We start from the raw sequence: 25,063 nt of genomic DNA, 5'->3' as shown, positions 1-25,063 counted from the left end.
CCGGCGGACAGGATTGACATTTCTCACAGTCAATCATATCCGATAATATGCACGTCGAGAAAGTATCAACCGAGACGGCTGACGTATTAAACGAAAGGGGGTAACCGCAGGTGGATATAAAATAAGCGGACGTTTAGCTGTCGACGCTGTGTGGCAGTCATTCTGGAGCTGCCATAAATTCAAAGGCTTTTGTAAACCCTCTTGTGCAAAACGGAGTATAGCAAAAACGTCTCTATATGAGAAATAAAAGTGGTGATGGTTTCACCACACACGTTGAACACGTAACGAGCGTAAAAGGATTATCCAGAAAAGAAAATGTGTTGATAAGTTAAGTGTGATATTCATCCGTCTCAGATTAAAACAATTTATCTTGCTTTCGATACGCTTGTGCTATCAGAGATGGCGCCCTTTTCTCGTTTTCAACATCAATCAAGATTCTGCCATTCTACTAGTGAGCTTGAGTCACGATCGACTCAGTTATCGTAATCGTGGCAGGAAATGGGGAAGGACTTAATTTGCTCTGGCACGAAGAGGTAAAAAAAGACAACCAAGGAGGAATAAACTGAACATCTATTTTTATCGAAACCCTGCGCGTCAACAGTAGGGTGGGTTGAACGAGTATGAAGCTTAACAGTGGCCCCTGCAGCTAAAAAAAGCAAACCAAAACAAAACAAAACAAAAACAAAACAAATCCCGAAATGTGCCAAATTTCATGAGCCGAATGTGTTTGTGCACGACCCATTTTGTCACAATCTCCGAGATGACTGCTGTAAGGTATAGCCTAAATCCTGTTTTCACAGAATCATGAAAACAACTCATTTCAGAGACTTCCTCGTTTTTTAAAACTAATTGTATGTACATGTACACACAAAGAATTTATCGTCAGAAGTAAAACGAAGTACTATTGAGAATGGAAAAAATATCTCCGAAGCCCAACAGCAAGTGACAGAAACTTGCTTTTGGATAATTTCACCCATTTTTATCGTTGAAAATGACATTTCACTTGCGACTTTCTAGCGATGAAAACTATGTGCCCAGGCGCCAACTGGACACTTTCTCTAATCGGCCAATTATAGACTGTCTGTCATTATCGCCACGTAATTGCTTCCACTTGTCGATGAACACACATGTGACTGTACGTCACTTCCATTTAATATTTTTATGCAGGTCACAATATACTTTGGGGGCTTGTTTACCCATGCTCAAGTGTGTTTTTAAAAGTCTAATTTCGTTTGCTAATGTAAATTTTCCGATTCAAGAGCAAAACAGAGATATCTTAAGAGAACTGCTATTGTTACATAGCACCTTCACCATAATTTTTGCCAGAATTCGGTGACTTTTCTGTCAGTTTTCCTTTTTTTTCGCTTTTGGTGTTTCAGTGGTGATCCACTTCAGACAGTTAACTTTAAGCAAAGTTTGGTATGCGGTTTCGACTGAGCAAAGCTTTTGTTTGTGATTTTTATAGCAGCAAACCCCTATGTAAATGTTATGTTCTCATAGTGACATCAAAGATACAGCGCCCTCTGCTTTCAGGGGCAGCAGAACCCATATGAAATGCCAAGACTTGTGTCCTGTAACCAAAATTACACGGGACAAAGGGTGTCTCATTTTGCCCCCAACAGTTCACACGAATGGTATTTGTGCATAGTAGGTTTCTGCGTCAACTTCTTGTTACGGGAAAACCAGAATGTGTTTTTTCAGTTAAACTAACGTCCTAAAGAAGAAATTAGAATGGAAGAGGGATTGTTTGGAAACAATTTAATGAACGCATGCTTTAAACAACTCAATAAATCTAAGTAACTACACAAAGAACAGATAAGATTGATTGTATATAGGAAAAAGACATTCTTTTCGTATAAAGCGGGTACGAATAACCAACAAGCATCTTGCTTGGAATACCATTTTTTCCCATTGCAAAAGGCACGCAATCATGTCAGCCGATCTTAGCACAGACATTCCCCGTTATGTCTGGCTAATGAGCTATTCTTCAGTTCAGGTTGCTGAAGGAGCCGAATCGACAAGGAAGTAATTATCTTACTACGAAACAGGTTGTATTAGTATTTTCGAGGTCCGATGAAGTCTATGCATATGGTCTCAAATCCTCTGACTAATTGACACCCGAAGCGCACTGGCGACCCTCATCACCTGGCCGCAGCACAATACAATATACTTCATAATGGGACTTTTGGGAAATATGCGAACTTTGTCCCGAGATCATTGTCTATAGACCTTGGGTGCCAAATACCCTGAATATCTGAATGGGGCTTTTGAACAATATAACCTTCACTTCTGATAGACCTGGGGTGGATGATGGGACCCCACAAACAAAAACAACTGTGCGCTCATCGGGATAACTATGCTTGCTAAATGAACCAGTTGCAAACTGTGCTTCACCAAAACAAACCGATAGATCTTTTCACAGGAGGGTCAGGCCCTGTTAACGCCAGGATCCACTGGCATCTTCAATGCGTAATTGACTTGGCGGGAAAAAAGTTTTGTAGCGACCCCGCTGATTCGATTACCATGGTTTACGCAGTTCTTAAATTATTATAATTGCCATTTAAACAAATGGCCAAAGATAGCTACCGGCTGGCCAGTGAAACGAGAGTCACTCTGCAGGCTTTGCTGCGGCTATTATTGCTGGCTTAATGGATCCGTTATTGAATCCAACAGTTTAATCAATAGTTTCCACAGTATCATCAATAAGTCATTAATATCATTGGCGTGCCCAGTGCTAATGTGTCTTTTGCCACGTAATTTCAAATGTGGACTTGCCTTAACTATACCAAGAAGCACAACTTGTGCGGTAGACCTTCATCATAAAATGATACCATAAATGCCCTTCCATATGTTCGTGAAGTCGCTATTATTTAATTGCAACATAGATGCGGTCGCAATTCATATTTTGTGACAAAAGTAAGATGAACCAGAAATTTGTTCTGGAAAACCAAGCAAGCATTTCTAATTGGCCCAAAAAAGAAAAGAAAATCAGCGGGGCTTGCCAATTATCCAACGTGTCGGACAAAAACAAAACAAACAAAAACATGATAGATGAGGTTTAATATCGCCATCAGAGAGCTCAACGACAAACACTCCACACAATATTTATGCCTGCCCTTCCTCCAAAACCAAACAATCTTCCTCCCTATATAAGAGTCAACTATATATCACATCTGTACAGCGACACCCTTTTAATTTCGCCGCATCGAGGCAGCCACACATTGTACAAAAGACTGCATTGAGCCAGAGTGGAAATTTGTATTGGTAGCACCGATGTCGAATAAGTCGGACAACAGAGTAGTGCTTCTATGTAACATTGTTTCTTTAAGGGCGTTCGAATTTTTCTTCTCGTGTGGGTTACAGCTTATCTCGTGTCAGCCATCCCCGGGGTCCGTCTTAATTTGCTGTAACATTAAAAATATAAAGATGTGTGTATATATATCTGGGGGTGCCTCTTCAGCAAACTTACACACCGTCCAGATGAGTCAAATAGATGCAAAAGAATTTGAAAAACATATGTGAATCTATTCAAAACATAGTCGATTTTCTTTATGAAAAATAATGCTGTAAATCAGAGAGAGGCAACGAAACTAAGATTCATGTTAATTTGTTTACTGAAGGCCGGAATAAACTCAGTGATGATAGGCCTACTTATAATTTCACCATGATACTCAGTCTATTCATGCATACCATGTACATGTATATTCAAAATATAGTCATTTGATATAGAAAGCGTCTAGCTTTTTTTCCAAGGTAAATGAAATTTGATAGCATATCAGAGATGCATATTTCATAATGCCTTCAGGAAGTCTTGTATATTAAAAGTAAGTCAGATAGGCAGATCTAATACCCCACTTGCTTAGGTAATAAAAATATGTTTATATGGAATGTGCATAATTATCGCTTACAATATTGCGCGACCATCAAAGCTTGTTCGCTCTTATCATTCATTACGTGTGAAAGCGTAGCGTCAATAGGAAGCAGAAGCCAGCCTGTTGGAACTATTTCCGCTGTAGGGACCCACTAGAAAGAGTATGCTTAGCAAAAATTGGTTTTCATCAGGCACAAGCTAAGTAACAAAGTTGCAATGAGATAATCCAGTTTTCTTTCATCAGTGACCAAAGTCCAGTACTGAAATCGTTCCAAATTAAAATGGCCTCAAATTGGACGATGAAAAAAATTGCATTCTGCAGAAGTTACTCAGGGTGAGAACATTGTGTGACCTGGTGTCCATTATTCGTACATGCAGATAAGATCATATCTTTTAATTTGGTCTGTTGACTGCAAAATTATATAGATCACATGTATACACAATAATAAATATTGCACCAACGTACATATCAGAACGAAAACAATGCGATTTCTGGGCTCCGAGCTGGACCAAGAGAAGGCGCAATTTTCATAGCAACGGGGTTCCTTTGGGAGTGACTGCGCTACGCTGGTCCACGAAGGACTATGAAACGCAGAGGTTGCAGTCGCATTGCTTATCAACAAAATGAACACTCCCGACCAGTATGGCTCTTTTTAAACGATTGGGGGCGGGGTGGTTCCGCTCAGTGCGGAATCGGTCTTGCGATGCAGAAAGCAGTATAATCAACATAATTTTTGACAAGTGCCTTTAAAACTTTACTGCGGAGAAAGAACGCAGAAACAATCTACCATTTTATAGGTTTTGGAATTGTCATGCTCCAACAAATTGTTTACCTGTTGACTTTTAAAGCAGATGTTAGAATTTCGCTGTGGTTGACATGGACAAATCGGCTATGATTGGAACTCAGCTAATGCAGCACTAGGAAAATGACAAATTGAGGATTTCGAAATTTGTACACGTTATTCTGTCGGATAATTGGACGACCGTCACTGTCAATGAGTTAAATTTAAGATTAGCAATGTTGTGACTAACTGCGTTGTGGCTATGTCGTCTGCGTTTGTCTTGAGAGCCGTTTTTGTCAAAATGCTGCTTTGGGTGTGACGCTTGCTAGGTGTGAGGGACAGGGAGTATAAGCAACACGTTTTGCCTCTGATTAGCAGACAACCCTGTTGCCATCAATTCTAAATAATAATTGCATGAATGTTGTTAAATTCAATTAATGTTGTAGGCCAGTCTGAATGCTGCATTTGCAGTTTATGCCTGGCAAACATGACAGTTATCCGGATACGTAGATAACCGTGGCTGTTACGATTGTAACTGCTTAGTGTATCCTGAGCCAACCGGTTTTCCTTTAAATCAGTGAGCTCCTACTTGTCTGTCTCATGTTGTAACGATTTGATGACATCGGTCCATTTTGCGTGATATATTCTTTAACAATTAGCGCCTCTGTAGTAACTGACTGAAATCAAGTAAACCAAACCAGGTTTGCGGTAATATGACTAAGAGATACTGACGGCCCCATTGACTGAATTTTCCATTCGAATGCCAAAGGCCGAAATATTGCCCCCGGTAACATTCTACACGAAACATCACCTCTGATAAACAAATCAAACTTGACCGTCTAGACTCAACCTGTCCCTTTGAATCAGTTTTAAAATATGTCATGTAAACTGTGGAATGAAATAATAAGCTAGATGCAGATGCTCTGTTTCAGATTGAACTTAACGAATAAACAGATAAACTCACAGATCTGACCGAATGTTTTTAGCCTGTTTTGATTCGGCGATGGCGCATGTGAATATGACAATCAAGTGCTCAGTCCGCGGACGTATTTCGAAAATGTGCGGGTAGCCCCCCGGCTTTGGCTGGCCTCGAGTGTTGTTTCATCTGAAGCTAAAATATTCAATTGTGTTTGTTATGATTTGCCTGTTGGATAAGTCTTGACAGCTACCTGCATTTATGTATAGGTCAAAAGATATGTAAACAACGAACCCGGATGGGAGAAAATGGACAAAATTTTAGGAGTTATCTTACTGCCTGGGAGGACTAAGAAACACTTGTAATGTATTGTGTTATGGGTTGGAGTTAAAATCAGAATACTTGTATTGAAATGGCTTCTGCAACATAGACGATGGCCCGGTGTTTGATATCAAACGTGGAATAAAATTAATTCAGTTTGCTTTGATGTTTGAATGCCGAACGATGCACAGAAAATCCATGTGCAACAGGAAGATGAAATGCATCTGTGAAATTTTGTAAACCTACAGCTGTGAATATGGTTCACACATTCTTACGCTTTAGTAAATCTTTGGTATTAAACTGTTGTCATATGCCGTAATGATATTCCAAAGCATGGGCAGCATGCAGCTCAAGTTTCTCATTGAAAATTTACTTAGTAAGGCTACTGAGGCTCTCAGGAGTTCAGATTTGAGTGATATTGTTAGTAAATATAAACCTACCAATGGACATCAGTTGACGAGACAACACAATGGGCATTTTACTAATGGGATTGACCCCTGCTCTGTGCGTTCACAACACAGTCATGTTATAATTGGGTATTTTATAATAAGCAGCTTATTACACAGTACAGGAATTATATGAGCAGGCCCGGGGTCACACCGGCATGCTTTTATTACCCTGAGAAGGGAAACTGAAATCTGTATCGTTGGGATAATAATGAAGCTCCATCGATTAGTTGCCCCACTACTTGGCCTGTCAAAAGTCGAAGGCCGTGAAACGATCTTACGCCGACCACCCTTCGACAGGCTTCGACCAGCGAGGTGACCTCGTCGCGAGGACGTGTGCCGCCCGCTCGTAATGAACATTCTTACCTGCCGGGGCGGTCCGCAGCTCGAGAATAATTTATCACTCCTCCGTTCCAGACAATAGCAGTTTGATTTCATTAAATACTTCAGTCGGGGCCCTTGATATTCATGAAAATTACCACTAATGTCTACAGTTTGAGCGACAAATATGCTGCTCTGCTCACTGCGACAACGTACAAAGAACACGGTATTTGATTCTGGAGCAGAAGGTTGGGTGAAACTTTGATTATGTTTATCTCTTCTATTAACTTTGATAATCCCAGAAACATTCGGTAATAAATCCATCAAATTCATAGGTAATGCAGATCAAGTGCTGCTCAACCAGATTGCACTAACAAGACACTTCATGACATCCTCAAACGAAGAACCTTGCCATAGAGACTGAAATGAAAAAGTCTTTTCATGCTGTTGGCCTTTTTACCATGTCTTTTTGATCACGTTTTACGTTTTATTAGGTTTCTTTTCTAAATCGATCACATTATATATCACCAGGGGAACAGAACTTCTTTCGCAGTCCCACTTTATTAGACCACCAGGGTTGATACCAGTATAGCTGACTGGATGTATTCTTCACTGACAAACCAAATTAAAGAAAAGAGCAGGTCGAAGAGAACTCGTCACAAAGACAGAAAAGGAACAGTGGGGGGAAACGAGGATCGAACCATAGAGCAAGGAACAGACAGAGCTATCATGGGACCAAGAGCAGAATATCCAAAGTACAAGATGCATGGGTGACAATGAGAGGTTGCCAAACACTGAGTCACGAGCAGGCGGGGACCGAGCATAGCTCATTACAGGGGAACATCAAGACTTGGAGAGGCCCGCAAACACGACCTGACGTCTGCGCCGACGAGGATATCTTGCGTGTTATCTGATACCGGAGATAGCACCCACTTTAGCTCCGAACGTGGCGCGGACAAACCACTCCTCGTGCCTGACTCGCCTCGCACTGCACAACAGGCGTACAGTGTATAAAAACTTGCATTCAGGACTCACGCAAAAGGTGAAATTCAATCAAGTGCTATTGCATGGAACTCTAACAAGTGAGTATGTATTGCGTTCCATACCCAAAGCAGCGCCCAGTAAAACGAAGCAGCGGTTTTCAGTCACTTTGAAGACAGCTATTATATTGTTTTCAATGGGTCATGCAGACAGAGCTCAAGATTCCAACAACCTGAAAAGCGGACGCATCAACCGCGGATATCAAATTTTACACTAACTAACCCTATTGTGTCCAGCACAACTCTAAAGAAAACAAAAGCGGTGATGCCTATCATTTTCACAAAATCGGGCCCGGCAACAAGCCGAAATATCGATTTTTTTGGATTTGGGATTGTTGCACATGTCCGTCATGTTATTTTTGTTGGGCTTGTCTGGGAAGTGTCCATGTTTTTAGAGGTGGCTCAAGACAAAATCGTCGGCATGGACATCGGCCTTCGACATGCGTTGATAATTGAGGGTTGTTGCGGGAGAGCGAACTGCCAATTCATCGGTCTTGAATACGTAGTAACTGAGCCCCGACCGTCACGTCAACATCTTGTCAGCACCAGGCACTGTTCCTCTGACGTAAGAGTATCAGCCAAACATGACTTCTACATAATGAGACCGCACTTTGTGTCGCCTGCCTTTGTTCTGTTACATTTCCTTTTATGATAAAAATAACAACAATAGTCAGTTCGTATAAAGCCCATATTACAGAATGTATCTGTGCACGTATTATCCTGATGACCGTCATCGTTAGCTAGAGAAGAGAATAACACTAATCTGAGAAACAAAATAAAATGAAGAACTCAGATTCATATGCTTTGCGTTTAGTTCAATTTGGGAAAGTTGACAAATAATACTTTATGTTCAAGAGGCAGCATCGCGGCATGCATTCACGCATGCGTTGACGTGACAGAAAGAAATCGCAGGAAGAAACTAACGGGAATCATTTAACGCAAGGCACAGCTTCCGAGCTTGTGCACGTTTGCACCTATTATATGAACCCCGGAATCAGCGGTCCAGACAACATTCCCATCGCTTTTAGCTGCGTTTTAATAAAGGCAGCACGTATCCCGGAAACTCCGGTTTGCCACGCGGGGCGAGTACCTCTGAATTACTACCCGTACACAGTGTCTGTAAAACAGAACAAAAACACTCCCGGTAACAGCGGAGCATGTCGAGAACGTCATGTCCAATTACTGGCGCTATTTAATTAGCTGTAGCAGTGGGAGTCATCGATCAACTGCCCGGTAGGGTCCGTGTCGGTATGGAGTGACCACAAATCGTTACTACCAATCTGTAGACTACAATCAGCTTGCACCTGATACGATAGGGCTATGATGCACACAAAACTAAAGCTTAGCTTCAAAGTGAAAAACAAAACTTTTCATTCATTTTCATTCATGAGGAGTTGAGTGATTTAAATTAGAAAGGAGAGATACTTTATGTTTGTGGACAAACACAAGATGTTTCAGCTATTGTTAAAGTGATCCTGCGACTTGTGACGTGTATTGTGTCAAAATAGTTCATGTACATGTATAACACAAAACATCAAGTTACATGAGAACGAGGTTCTCCAGTTCTTTAGATACACATATGAGAAAAATGTGCCTTTTATAGGCCGTCACGTGACATTTCATGACGTCATCTGAAGTGACTGTTAAAATGTAAAACGACCCTGTCTAGGTGCACATTAAGTTTGAACCTAATCAGACCTGTACTTGTTTAGATTTAGAGCATTGAAAATTGCACTTCTATGAAGTCACATGACCTGATGACACCATCATAATGTGACATCAATTTTTAATCTACAACACGTCCCAACCTAGGTGCATGCCAAGTTTGATCCCAATCGGATCTTTAAAAATGTATATGTACCTTCAGTCTGTTGTCATGTGACACCTGGTGATGCCAAAGTGACGGATTTCTTGTTTACTTTACTTGATTCGAATACTTTAGAAAAGTTCTTTAGTAAAGTAAAACGTGTAGAGCTATAGGTGTATCGCAATCACGTAATTTTTGTCCTCTTAATTTCCCCCCCCGGAAAAAAAATGCAGTCTGCCTATGACATTGCGAATAGCTAGAAATGTCGCGAAAGAAAGGGACCGTGAGGTGTTTCTGTTTGATATGTTGGGGAAAGGGTCCTATATGTCATAGTCGCCATTGGGAGAATGAAAACAACTGTGTCAGTCGAAAAATTATGAAATGGACATGTGTGACGCAAAGAGAATGCAAGGCATGCGTTCCTCCGCGCAGTGGCGACTCAAGACAATAAGGAACACGAAAAACAACTCTGTAAGGTATTAAATCATAACTAGTCAAAGTATGCTGGGTTTCCCCAAAACAACCTCGTTCCCAAGGTGCCAAGCTGAAAGAAACGAGCGACACGTACATGTAGAGTACATGAACGCTAAAACAGAAAGAAATCTGCGCATTTCCCTTGTCGACCGCAGGAGCACGTTGGGTCGATTCGCTAGAGGGACAACTGGAGACTGAAAGTCCAAGATCATGCTTAAATTATATATTAAGTACACTCCTTTTAATATTAAAACTATCTAGAAGTGTCATTCTACGTGCGGCGTAACCGTAACACATATGTATACATGTACTGCACTTTGCAGGAAACAATGTATTTTTCCTTTTATTTGAACATTTGAAGTTGACAAAGACCAACTAGGAAACAACTGCTCGGTGAATAAAACTCAATGCATGATGGCCACTGCACAAGAGAGGCGGTCAGGATAAAGGTCACAACGGAACGTGTCTTTTTGAAAGAAAACACTGTGTGAATTCTTGAGATCAGCCGAAAATAAGTCAATTAGGAGCTATAAAAAGGCGTTGGTATCAATAACTTTCTGAACAGAATTTTATAGCCACCGATTTGAAGCGTACCGTACTTGTATTTGAAAATCGAGTCTTTAAAGCTGCTGTGATAAAAGGTAATTTGATTACCGGTCACTCGCATAGATGTATAACATACGTGCAGCCCAAACAGTAATCGGGTGATAAGCGGGTCGACTCAGTAGAGTAGCGAGTTAGTACCATTTTGTTATTGAGTGTCTGTCGAGATAATTGATCTTGTACAGTTTAAATCACTTAAAACATATCTTGCAGGACATTCCAGTGTGTGATATTTTGCGTTGCATTGAGCGGGTGTGTGGATTTAACGCAGCTAGTTTTTTACCTTGATTGAAGCGCTTGACAAAACACTTGGAAACCACTGCCGAAGTGCCATGATGGCAGGTTTTTGTAATAATTAATCTTTTGGTTTATTTCCCTCTCTCGTTGCATCCCGATGGCTGAATTGAGGACAGGTTAATACATGTAGAACAAAAATGAGATCACGGCTAAAACGTTTCAGGTGCAAACACATGGCTATAAGAATGCATTGTTAAGATGGTTTAAATTAGCGGTTATTAGGACGTCATTTTTGTCACCCGATCTGACTACCCACTGCTACTTACAAGTGCAGCAAACTAGCTATGCTCCCATAACTCACTTTTTCTTTGACTTTCTCTTGTTAATTAGATTAAGGGCCAACGCTTTGTATACATATTGATATCATTGACGAAATTGAATGATTAAATGAATGGCAGAAAAACCCGAATTAGCTTCTCCAATTCAGCGCCACTCCCGGAGTGAGACGAAAATGACGATAAATGGGATGAATAAGTGGTTTTTTTTTCGTGAATTACAATGCAATGAAAGTGAAATCTAGTGGTGTTATTTCGAAAATGAAATCAACATTTAGGGCGAGCGACCCTTCTTTGACGAGATTGAATTTTCGTTTAAGCAATTGAAAGAAAGAAAGAAATGAAAGAAGTGCGAAATTAACCAGGAAAAAGCCAAAAAAGCCGAAATTAACCAGGAAAAAGTGTCCAAACGTGGTTGTAATCGTTAGTCACCATTCAGTGGCGAGTACTGTTTTGCAGTTAAGATCACATTGATTTCATTAAAGATATTCCTATGGACGCACAGATTAAATCCCACCAAGAAAGAAGTATAACATGCTTTAATACCCAAAATGAAAACGGAACATCAGGAAAACATGAAATTGGTGTCAGAAGCAACGTAAATTATTTAGTGGAAACACCTTTCTACTACAAAGATGAAATTGATGTCTATTTTTTCGTGGCACGCCAAACATCAATCATTTACACGAAATGGAAATGCTGAAGTGCGGAGAAAGCTTTCGAATAGTAGACTGTATTGATTGGAGCCCGGCTAATGGACCCGAAATGTAGGAAGGCTTGACAGGTAAATTTGATCCAGCAATATGTATAGCATTTCCAAACAGTGCATAATTTGTGTCACGACAAATGTCATGCGTTGATGGTTTTAAGTCAAACGAACATTTCGGTTGCTCGCATCGTCGTTATATAAACGGTCCAGGTTTAACACGTTCAAGCAGGATTTGATTCCTTAAAAGGAGCGCAGTTTGAAAAAAATCAAAGTAACGATAAAATGCCTTACGTACCTTGTGTACTATAGTACGCGTGGCTTTTTTTATAAAAGTAGGTAATCATTTCAGTTGTGTATATACCTTAGACTTGCAGAAAAAGTAGGCCTACTCAGCAATAAATGGTATTGGAAGCTTTTCATGGTGGAGTATAGGCCTACAGAGAGGTATGATGTTTGCGGGTATGCCGTTGAAGCAGTCACTTTAACTAAGGAAGAAGTGTTGGCTCTGAGACGTTTTGAACAGTGTGTTATGTTCGTCTTGGGGTTAACTATAATGTTCATTTATGTATACCGTGAAGATTTTAACTAATCAGTGAAGGGGACAGCGAATCTTCATTGCACCTGGTACTTCAGTGACTAAGAAGAAAATGGGCTAAATCGGGTAATGTTAAGTGCTCATAAAGGTCGTGCTGGATTATCTCGGCAAAAGGCATGACGCCTGTGGAAGGGTAAACGGCCATGCTCCCGCAGGCTGTCATAACAGACCTATCGGCATTTTGGCATCTGCTTTAATTTCACTCCGAAATCAAGGATAACGGCTAACAGTTGATAGCAGCTGCCAGGTAGTAGCACGAGGTGAACCACGATTTCGACTAGGGCTCCCTAGATATATAACGATGAAAAAGCAACTCGGTCACACAATGTCGCACTTGCGGTATCTCTCATAAGTTCACAGATCTGGAATTGGTATTGCTTGCAAGAAACACCTGTTTCAATTTCTGGTCAGGAAAACCGGTGACGGATAATATCTTCTTTGAAATCATATCTGGTGTACCTGCCTTTCACGTGCTCATCAATGTTGAATGGCCTGAAGTGAATCCAAATCGTGTCTTTACTTTACGCTTGTGCAAATCTGTGTTAATCCTCCGTTGTGGCACGTGTATCGGGGTATTTTCTGTGTTAATCTTAGCCTTCATCTCACAGATTATTACATACGTCGGATATTTAATTAGAATTTATAATAAGAATGTTCTTCATTCCACTTATTCTAGCTTAGTGATATACGTAATACATGTGTTTTTAGTTAACCGTACTGGCCAGTGCAGAATGTATCCCTTGTCAGCTTCGTTGGTTTTCAACCCGGATAACCATTTTATGTTTCCAAGAGATTAACAGGGTCACACTTATAGGACAAACGTAGAACGAACACTTGGTATAGTAAACTTTATGGTCATAAAACTGAAATCCGTCATCAATCAAAGCCAGCCCAAGAGCAAGGGTTAACAACAGTGTCCTGGATGAAGTTATTTCAATGTTGATTTTCTGCAGTCAAGCCCACATTTGCTGACATTCCAATTCAATGTGCAAAGGCATGGCAGTAAAGCTCTCAGCAGCCTGGAGCACGTACCTATCATTATTGCCGGGTCACAACTACATCTGCTGAGAACTGACGAATGATACACAAAAACCCTCAAATTCCTCCGCTGTGCGTGGAGGTTTTAGTCGTCGTCATGCTTGGACTTCTTCGCATTGATCAAGTTTCGTACAAACGTTTACTCCACCGTTTGAAGATTTGTTTAGTGGCAATACCACGAGATGATAAAAATTAAAAAAAAATTGCGATTGCAGACTCAGAATTTGAAATGGACAGAAAGTTGTGAGATTGAGTTAAATATTGGCATTGCTTATTGGCGCTTTGCCGTCTGATGAAGAACGCACTAAGTACATTTTAATACTACAGTTGAAAGAACGTCATGTTTGTTCATTTTTTTGCATATTTGTGGATCATATCTGTAGATGTATAAAGTGTAACGAGATCTCTCATCAGCCTGCTTTCTTCAACTGTGTGATATTTGGCGTCGCAAACGCTCACACGTACCGCACATTATGCGAACCTCCCGCTGTTGCTAATGTACTTCATATGCAAACCAGGCAATTTTGCCTTTATATGAGCATGACATGAAATTGGATGCACCACTTCAAAGAAGCGCACACGTCCAAAGAAGTGCACACGTTCCTAATTGCAACTGATGAAAGCAAATTGGACGCGTAGAACACGCATGTGGTGAATGCAAAACAGGGAGATTATGTGAAACATGAGCGTCTGCGTCCGGTATTTACCCCCCCTTCTCATCCAAACCTACCAGTAGAAAAATAAATCACCAAAATGGAAACGTGGGTTAATCTATTTTCCACCATTGGCGTATGCTCAAGGGCTGGCATTGTAAACGCCACTGGCGTCAGATGTCCCAGCTAAGTATCCATTTAAAAAGACTGCAAGAACGAGACATTTGGAAGAGATGAGTTACACGAAGAGTAAATTGGTTAAGTAGAGGGGAGGCTGCATGCACTTTACCATGCCTGCCTTCATTGTGGCCGCACTGCGCATTTGTGAGACTGTTATTATGAAAATCGACAATCGTTTGTATGCTTCGAGATCGTAACGTCCGCCTGTCATCACACACAAAGTTAATTACCAATAAATTTGGCGCTCAATTAGCCTTCGAGGAAAAAAAACGCCGGGAAGTATAACATTTCTCAAAGTAATTTCTTGGCTTCGTTACGAATAATAAACACGTCTCCGCGCGACCAACCTGCCAAATAAACCAGGGGAAACCGGCAAAGGAAACTGAGGCCGCAGCTCTTCTGATCCGTATCCTTCATGATTGTGCTTCGAATTCTTGATAAGTCTACAGCGGGCCGCTTAGGAAGCTGGTGATGGAAGGTTGGCTGTAACGTGCGAGGGGGGGGGGCGGTGGGCACGATGCAGCCGCTTGCCAACTACCACCCTGCCCGTAAGGGGTGCCGTCGCATTTAAGACCGTAAATATCCATCTTGAAACCGAGCAATAATTGCCAGTGTACTGTTGGGACGTCACATCTAATTTCACTTGGTAATAACGTCAACGGTGCACCATAGTGTGACCCCTTCGGGCTTCCTGGTAGGGGCACCACCGGGATTCGGGTGCAAAACGAGACGTTCCACGGATCAGTTTACCAATTTGAAAATAAATGAGGGACACACGACGCGGTCAGAGTGATGAATCGCAAACCAAAGTTCGATAATTTTTTTTCACTTACCAGTTACCAACTCAATAATCTGAATGCACTTCAGTACACTCTTGGATAGTTTTACAGAGTGCTACAACTACATGTATTTCATTGGCTCATCCATATGACCGTTAATACGTGTGTTGAAAATCTCTTTTGTTGTTGATAACCAAGCCGTGCATTATTTTCTTTTTCGACAGCAGTAATCTTGTTTGAAGCATGTGTTAATCTACTTTGGTGGATATTCTCTGAACTGTTGATGCGATAGGTATAGGGCGGAACAGACGGGAAAGGCAATTTGATATGCATACGAAATTAAAATTCACAGATGGTCATTACTGCTCAGAGTCAAAATCCTGTCAATGAGTTCAGTTGTCCATTCCCTCTCCGGTGATTTTTTTCCAGGCAGGGTATCAATTCAACAGATCTACGAATGTAGAAGCAGGAACTGACGGTGCCAACATGGCATCGGGTGATAAGCACCCCACTTTTACGCATTAGGCGTTTTTTGCCTGCAGACAATACAGTTTCTAAAGATAACTTGCTTGACAAGTCCTTTTGATTCACTCTCTGTGCGGTTCCAGCTATATCTGTCGCCGTCGAAACTGTCGAGTTTCGGTATCCAGTGTTTTTTTTATGACTGGAATATCCACTGCCGGGTACATTCAGTCTTATCTTCACTCGCTGAGTATTTACCGTTGAAAAGTTGCCTTTATGGCGTAAGTTATCTCAAAGGCAGATAGTTTTGGTCGAATCTGTGATTTTCAGCAAGTGCAGTTGGTTAAAAATGTGCGAATTCGCAACATCAGGCCTACAAATTTACTGCTGATGAAGGGATACGAAAATGAACAGGGTTTAGCTGATCTACATTTGTCCAAACTCAAAATAGTAGTGATGCGGATCTGTTCATGACTTTGGTCACATTTCACGCACGAGATCTCAAAAGGAAATCATAATTCCAGATGGTGCTTGAAAGGTGCCCATGACATGAAATTTTTATTGGAACATATTTTGGCAACTTTCTACTCACCTTCAACGTGCGAAAACTGTTTCACATCCCATGTTGGTTAACCTGATTACAAAAGTTCACAGTTTCAATGGACGTTTCCATGTTGTTATTTTTTTCCTGAAAAATTCGGGCGCTGTTTCTGTGAAATCATTTCTGAAAGCAGCTATTCGTTTTGAAGAATCTAAAGAGCAACTCTAAGGAAAACACGTTTTCTCTGATTTTCATCAATTCAAATAAATATGAAAGCATCTACATCAACCGCAGTGTCTTTTGCCTTCAGATCTCAACTATAACAAGCTAAAAGGGTTTTTTTCTGTCCATGCAAAGATGCGAATTCCGAACGTAGATTGCCTCATTCTGAGAAAACAGAGAAAACAAGGGGAATCCTCGCCCTGTGTTCGTGGTGGATAAACCTTGTGCATGTCAAACAGTGGCTACAAATAATGGCTACATGCGCTGTTTGATATGCACAAGGGTTTATCCACTACAAAGACAGGGCGAGAGTTCTTTTTTCTCAGAATGCCGCAATCTACATTCAGCTTGTTCAGAATTCGCATCTTAGCATGTATAGGAAAAAAGCACTTTTTAGCTTGTTATAGTTGAGCTCTGAAGACAAATGACACTGCTTTTAATTTGGGTGCTTCCATGTTTATTTAAACAGATAAAATCAGAGAAAACGTGTTTTCCTTTGAGTTGCTCCTTCACCAAAGTTTGAGTTTCTGCCTGACATGACACAACTCACATTTTTGCTTATAAATATGCAAATTGGCCAAATCCAAAGGACAACAGGCAACAGAGCACTGTTATTTTGATACCTGGTCTGCATTCAAAAATACCCAGCATGGCTGTTTGTGGGGCAGCAACCCGTTATCAGACATCGCAAAGTCGATATGCGACTTATTACATGTACATGTGCTACTGAGGCTTCACTCAAGGGCTGCCTTGAAAGGATTTTTAAGCAACGGTAGATGGTTGATTGGCCGTCCTGTACATGGCCCAAATAAAATAATGATTGATAAACGTCTCTGCGAGCAGGCATGTCCGGTCACATAATCAGAGTAAGCACCAGTAATAATTAACTAAGCGTGGGTGGATGTGCGTCTCTTGAAGCCGCCTCCTCTACGGCAACTACGACAACTAGTTATGCAGTACTTATACACCCAACCAATCAGTGGCGTATCCAGCGGAGGGGAGGGGGTCTTCTTTAAAAAAAATACTTTATAGGAAAGAAATTAATCGGTATATTTTTAATGAAATGTTAGCGCCAGAACCTTGAGGAAACAACATCATGAAATACGATGTCGGGACCGCGAGTAAGGCTTTTGTTATTTTTTTCTACCCCAACATCATGTTGAATAAGCCCGAAGCCGCATACATTCGCTTTTTATTCCCCTCATAACATCAAAAGCTGGATACGCTGCTGCAACCAATTAAATCGGCCCCCTCCCCGTTATGATGTGCAATCTTCAGCAGCAGAGGAGCGATGTTGCGCGAACTTAATATGCAGTGACAAAATAGATTGTCAGGGATTTGAAAGAAAAGATGTTGGTTTCAACCTCCTTCCCATAGAGACAGCTATCACTTTTCCAAGAACACGGCGGTGCATTTGCTTTCACGTGTTTGGCAAACCTGTCGCTCGGATCAAATTTTGTTAAATATTGAGGCATGCTTTTTGGCTTTGAAAGGATATGCCGTGTCGTGTTATTGTTTCTTATCGTGTCGACTTCACTGTGTCGGGTTTATAACTATATTTCCAAGGAATTTTTAAGTCATCAGAACCCTTTGGGGCATTCGTTATATAAAGCAGCATCTTTTCACTTGATTTTCATTTAGAGCAACCTCGCACCGTCACGCCCACCTTTTATTCCAATGCAGTTCCACTCTTATGTAGGTATACTTTAAAGAGGCAAAAAAAAAAAAAATTAAAAAGGTTATTTAATGGGAGTGATGCAACTCACAACCAGGGCTTACGTATTTCTTTTATTTCAATTTTCAGGAACTGTAATGAAAAACCTAACGTTTCATTAATACCGCCCGCAAAAAGACCACGATGGTCCACAATGAACCACGGATGAACTTCCTCAAGAAAAGTAATACCACGTGCGTTGTAGCATCTTTCGTGAGCCCTTCATTTTTATTAAAGGGGAGACTTTCGAAACTTGTTTTCATCTCAAAAACCTAGTGATATGAGAGAAGAATGTATAGAGTCAACAGCCTGGAAAGAGCATGTTTATATTACCCAAAAAGAATTCACAACAGTCTTTGAGTACGCCGTTAAGGTCTTGAACAAAATTAATGACCGTAAATTTCGCGCACTTGCGACAACTGTATAGCTTTTGTGTAGGCCTACACCTCTATATAGGTTTTCATAGGTATAATTCATTTCAGGTTTGAACTGCTACGCCTGCCGTGTAAGTTCAAACGTCAAAGACTCGCGCGGGTATCTATAGCACATGTACATTTAATGTGGAAACAATACCACAGAATAGTTCAGCTTAGTGCTGCTTACCCGGCTGAAGTTGATTGAATCTAAAACGAATGGAAATCAACGCAGACTTGATAGTACGGACGTATACAACTTGGAATTGCGATTAAGTATGCTGTTGCACGTACCGTCACCGGGTCCCCAGGGCAATGCAGCCATTCAGACGGAGGAAAACCTCGGAGTTCAACTAATACAACACCGGGGAAGGGGGATCGACACGCACCGGGATCAGGTTGAATACGTGTCGGCAGGATGTATGGTAGATATATGCAAAAGGCTTCCCACATAATCACGAACGGAGCGCCCGTTTTCGCAAACTCCTTGCAAGATGAACTCTGACCCGACGTCAGGTTCCATTTTGCGTCTGAAGAATTGTCACATTAATACTGGGCATAAAAACTGTGCATTCCTGAGAGAATCAGGTTTTCCTTGTGAAATGTCGGACTTGCCTTGAAGAAACTATCATGAAATTAACCTGTTCTAGTAACCTCTAAGGCTCATGCATTCTAAATTTTGTTCCTTTAAAAACTCATTTGCGTTACCCCAATTTAAACTTTGTGTTGTGCCAGGACAATTTGTCCCCTTAAGGGTGGTGGGGACAAAAAGATCGCTGTTAACATAGACTTTTAACCAAACTGGGCAATTTGGCCCAACAAGTTGATACGTTGCCCGGCCTCGGTCAAACTAACAAAACATCAACTACAAACACTGATGGAGTTATTGCCCAAAGTTGGAGAAATACCAACCGAAATTACAGTCATGCAGATTGTTACAGTTAGAATAAAGGTTTGGCGAAAAGTTTTACTAACTGTTTTCATTTCCGTAAATCTGTTGCCTGGTGTAACAGGCTGAGAAACAGGTGATAAATTCTGCTCTGCCACAGTCCTTGGTAAAAACAACATCCAAACCTTTTACACACGACTAAATTTTAAACCGTCACATTGGTTGTGAGTCGGGTTCAGTCTCGAGCAAATGCACTGATGGCCACCTCCTCTCCTTTAAAAGGCGTGTAATCTAGCAAATGAAGTTCTGGCCGCATTCCCTGTATTCGGTCTAAATGGCGAGCACATCCTAACTACATCAAGTCGATTTTTACCCGCGGCATGAGGAAGCAAGAGGTATTCATTGTCGAATGGATTTCTTATTGCGGTCTGCGTCAGAGCCATCGTGGCCTTTTAATAACCTCGATATACTTTACAACAGGATCCCTTGACCAGACAGCGACAGACTGCTTACTTTGTAATTTGGGAAACAAACCCCCAAAATACATGTACATGGAGTAAATTTCAGAGGCCGTGCAATTAAAGTCCTCGGCCTCGGTAGAAATTCTGTATAAATTTTAGTCCAGATACAAAAAGATGCAAACTTCAAAGTAAAAGTGACTTTTATCCAGACACGTGATATCATTAGGCCTACGGGGAAATGTTCCAAAAATCAAATCGGAGGGATCTGACCAGTGGAGTTTGCGTGGGGCTGCCCCTGCATAACAACTTCCATAGACCAGGCTCTAGGTTTCAACAGAGTGTAACTGTTATCCTGTGCATTGCCTCGCTCGGGCAGGCTTTGGACATATGCCCTCAGCCTTCCCCCAGCAGGCTACAGCGCTTCAACAGTCACAGCAGTTGGGTATAACAAGGTACTATACCGCGCCATGCTCATTTACCGAGCATTGAGCGTCAATGTTTTAACAATCAAGAACCTGTCGATGACGAAATGTTTCGCCTACATACGAAAACAAGGGAGCAGACAATGTCCATTTGTTAACCAAATGCACGCGGACAGCTCATGAATCTCTGCTTATGCGTCACTTTGGTGCTACAATGTACATGTACATGTACTTTTGTCTCAAAATTGCACGGTCCCTTGCAGTGTTCTACAAACCATTTTAAGATAGTTGTACTCACATTTACGATAGTATATCTAACAATCGAACAGGCTAGTAGAGCAGAATACCGCGGATTGTTAGACTAGTAGAATTGAAAAAGATTGACTTGTGACCTGATTTGTACAAAATGTGTTGTGACTTGACTTGTGGACAAACGGGTAGAATATGGATATACTACAAAGTACTAGTCATTTCAGTGAAACTTAAAAAACACGATGACGGTAACCACGTTGCTTGGGAGGTAATGGCAACGTTCAAAAGAATCGGGCTATAATAAAGTGAAAACGCAATATTTCTGTCCAGTTGTCTGGTTATTTGTGTGCGTTTTAATTTCATTCAGTTATGATATTCCTTATCAAAAACAGGTAACCCGAGGCATTTGTATCGATCTTTAATATCCTGACGTTATGTTCTTCGCGGAGCCTGTCGCCAATGTTAAAGGAGCAGCACAGTCCTCACCAGAGTTCTGAAATTAACATTTTTTGGGAGCCACTTTAATTAAGACCTAAACTTAGTGATGGCAATTAGGAAGGGCGCAAGGATCTTTGCATTCAGCTCCATCACAAAACACGGAGGCGGAATTGCAGTCGTTAAATTCTTGAATTCACGGATGGATGGAAATGGCTTCCCCTTTCATTCGCAACGCGAAATACAGTTAGCCTTTCATTAGTCAGATATGGAATGAGGCAGACGTGGATCTGTCTGGCGTTCTGAGATGGCAGCAAACTGTCCTATTTTTAAAAGGAAATTAATCTCAAGAGACATGACCTGTCTTTCTGACTGAAAGCAATGGATAGCGTGCGACCTGTTGGTGCATGAACAGCTGTTGGCGGACTGAATATCATTGCTCGTTCACAAAAAAAAAATAATATCATAATGCCATAAGATCTCATGCGTTTGGTGTTCAATGAATGATTCATATTTCGATAATTGCAGGATCTGTTTTTGTGTCAATGGCAGAATCACCCAAGCGAACCCATGTGTGACAAGTAATCAAGAAAGATATGAATGAGGCACGATCCCTTTAACGCCTATTCGATTTTCATCAGGAAATGAGTATCGAAAGCCTGGGCCCGGTCACAATTTGCCAAGCAGGCGTTATGAACTTATCACCTGCGAGGAGGACGGCAGCTGTGCCGATAATTGCCAAACGAGGTGTGGTCCTTGAGTCCAGCTCTTATAGCGTTTAACCCCGTTCCTTTGCCCCCAACCATCCGATGTGGTACTCCCAGTGGCTTCTAAAAGTTGAGGGTTCCCTTGTAAGATGACTTTCAATAGGAGAAGAAGAGCAGAACACGAGCATTCAATAGTCATGTTGACTCAGCGGTTCTTTCCTCTCCCCTTATGTTCCGATTGAATCCCACCAAATCGACTTCGACTAACAGTCCCAACTTGCTTTCATGGGTTCCGCGAGATATTTATTTCGTTTACGCGTGTGCCAACTCTTGCAATACATCGTCTTATAACTTTCGTTTCTGCAAGTATTTCCTCAGGCTTGCAGGCTAAAGTTCTAGTATTTTTTTGGAGGAATTCGTGGTTTAATTTTAAAACAACATGGAGTCAGTGGCAGCTTTGTCGGGGAGGGGGGTTCAGGATTAAAGGGCCATGCGATAAATGTTTCTTTGGATCACTTGTTTGTGAAACGTTACCGTATACTCCTCTTTAGTGTATAAAACTAACTGACGTCCGTTGGGGGCTCCATCACAAGTTACTAAGTGAATTACGAGCTACAGTTGCATTAACCAGGTACCTTTGTATTAACCAGGTACATATGTATTAACCAGGTACACTTGTATTAACCAGTTACACTTGTATTAACCAGGTACAGTTGTATTAACCAGGTACAGTTGTATGAACCATTTAACTTGTCCAAGCTTTCTAAGAAAAGTCAGGTGCTATTGCTTTGAAGTCACTCAGGAGCGACGCCGTTAAATGTTGAGGTTGCTGTTAAGATAGCAAACCGGGAAGCTGCTCATTGCAAATACTTCAATGGAAAAAACCTTTCTCGTTGACTTATTACCGTGCTCTTACACAACAGTGAATAACCAAACTACAAGAAATTTAGTCCAGCAAAATACCGACGTTTTTATGCCACAGTTTTGCTAACCAACATGGAAAGTCGCATGAACATAAAACCAAATAGACACCAAAATACCCTTTAAAAGAGTCAAACAAAATTTTCAAATGAAGCTAAATAAGACATAAAGGTGCTTTAAAAGGTTGAGTTAAAACTGCATTACACAGATAACCGTTGATGTCCGTCACAAGTGTCGGCGCAAGCGTGCCTACTGTGAAAACAATCTTGTGACTTATTTTCTTGTCACTAAAGACAATTATCGCCGCTGTTTCACTTCTTGGGGGAACGCTTTAGAACACACCATTTTAATCCCACATAAGAACTAAATTTTCTGGCAAACCTGGTACTGACTTACGTACCGCCTAGGGGGTCATGAGCCGTCATCTGACAGAAGGGACTAGGCGATTTGAGTGAAAATCACTCTTAATTTGGACTGAAAAAGTTTGAAAAGCACCACTTTAGGGACTCTATGTAAATTGAGCGCTGAGCAGCAGGCCTTTTAACTCATGGCAATTACTGTAACAAAAATATGAACACAGGTCTTAAACTTTAATTTAAGTGAATTATTTCTGTCTATCAACATTTGGCAAAGCCGAAAACTGTAAATCAGCAAAGTGACATCAATTTGTTTTTCCTTTTTTTGAGTAGATTCTACTTCACTGGGTTGTGAATAGCAGCCGCGGTGTTTTGTGCACAGTAGTATGATATCGATTATCGAAACAATATCTAACATAATTAAGCAAGCAGTATGGTCATTTTGCAGACACCAGCCTGTTGCCCACCAGATCTCCTTTTGACCTTTGGGAACAAAGATTCGAGGCTTCGGCGGCCAAATAGTTTTTAAAATTTCGGCGCAGAAAAGACTCACGTAACAAGCGACAATGTTTTACCACCGACAGATAGACCTTAAATATTCATCAAATTAATAATAGAGAGTGAAATTAAATGCAGTGTTCTTTTCACATTATAACTGAAGCACACGGAGAAGTATTTCTTAACCAAAATCACCTACAAGCCGACGTTGCCTCTGCTTTAAAAGAGATCACTACATTTACATATAGAATGGTTCCTCGCCAATACATGCTGTTTACTATACGATTCATTTTTCCTATTCTCCTGTTTTCTCCACCCTTGGGGTGTTTTTCTGTTTGAACTCCCAAACACGTACACCAGTGAATGGACCTGTGTATGGGAAACCTTAGAAACAATTTCAAATCCAGAACATGTTTAGATTAAAACACTTAGTGTCTCCAAGGCAAAATGTTGTCAGCTTAAAGAGATTGACTGCTAGTGCTAAGCGTAGATCTAATCTACCCTAGAATTGCCATATGATCTCCAAATAACCTGCAGGTACAGCTCAGTCCACCAGCACCAGGCAGTATGATCCGTAGCCTCTGGGCAAACCGATCAGCTAACAATTTGTTTCAAGCGTAACGTCTTTTGCTCTTGAAATAGATTCTTCGCATGGTCTGCATAATGTCGCTGCAAACACAGCTGAATCACTCAAGAACTTTTGATCTTAACCCCGAATGGTGTCTGCTGTCGGCTTATTTACATTGGCAAGAGCAACTGTTAGAACACAAATATTAGCCTCCTTACATCTGTTTTAAATGAGGCGTGGACACGGGGGTATTAACTGAAACCTTATCTAGCTTGTTCTGCTCTTATAAAACACTTCCAAACCTTGCCATGTTGATGGATTTCGTGGGCTTAATGCAAAAATACACCGTGGGCCAAACCTCTCGGTGCGGTTGCACAGTCTGCCACCACAGAGCCGTCTTAATTTGTATTCAGCACGAGGCCACAGGGTAAACATGCCCATTGAAATGTATCCAAAGTTGACATGTTTGTACTGTTTCGAGACCAGGGCAGTCTGGGCCTAGTCTCAGGGGATTTCCCCTGCCCTCAAGTTACTGCGCGTAACGATCACGGACCTGCCATCGGGCGACTGAACCGTGCATGTATTTCCCTAGCGCCTAGGGTCATTTCCTGAGGAGGTCGAGTGTACCACACATCACACCAGACCAACTGTTTGTTTTTGCTGTGGACTCAATATTTAGACTACGTGAAAGTTTTAAGAAAACCAGTCCCTCAAATTGGTTGATACACGGACCCCCAAGCCTTGTTTTCAAGGCGCACTGTTTTAATACGTATTCGTTATCGTATCATAGTGAATGAAGACCAACAGAGAACTCCCAATTATATACTAATTCGTTAATTCCCTCGTTTTTTGTTAGCTCGGGTATCTCCAAGCTCACAGTGAATTTCATTCATGATTCCAAGAAGCCAGCCTCAAAATTTAGACGGCAGGTGTTTCAACATCATCCAACATGACAAGCATCATTTTTTCATCAAGACACCATATTTCGACATTTCAACGAGACAAATTGAGCAAAACCCGTGGCACATATATTTGATTAGTACGGAAGTTCAAACTTTCTCTTTAACTTTATGTGAAGAAAACAAGAAAACCTCG

General features: G+C 41.2%; 1 protein-coding gene and 1 long non-coding RNA gene across 2 annotated transcripts in view; one reads left to right on the top strand and one right to left on the bottom strand.

Annotated features, from left to right (window-relative positions):
• Window positions 1-25,063, top strand: part of LOC110979679 (uncharacterized) — a 79,078-nt gene that overhangs the window by 18,839 nt on the left and 35,176 nt on the right. The window lies entirely within an intron of this gene.
• LOC110979673 (speract receptor-like) overlaps window positions 1-25,063 on the bottom strand; it is a 73,040-nt gene that overhangs the window by 34,744 nt on the left and 13,233 nt on the right. The gene's annotated exons all lie outside the window — the stretch shown is intronic.

Source organism: Acanthaster planci, linkage group LG07 (assembly GCF_054643075.1).
Source record: "Acanthaster planci isolate LZ-2023a linkage group LG07, COTS_SCS, whole genome shotgun sequence".
Lineage (NCBI taxonomy): Eukaryota > Metazoa > Echinodermata > Asteroidea > Valvatida > Acanthasteridae > Acanthaster > Acanthaster planci.
The sequence above is the reverse complement of the archived record's forward strand: the minus strand, read 5'-3'. Positions and strand labels throughout refer to the sequence as shown.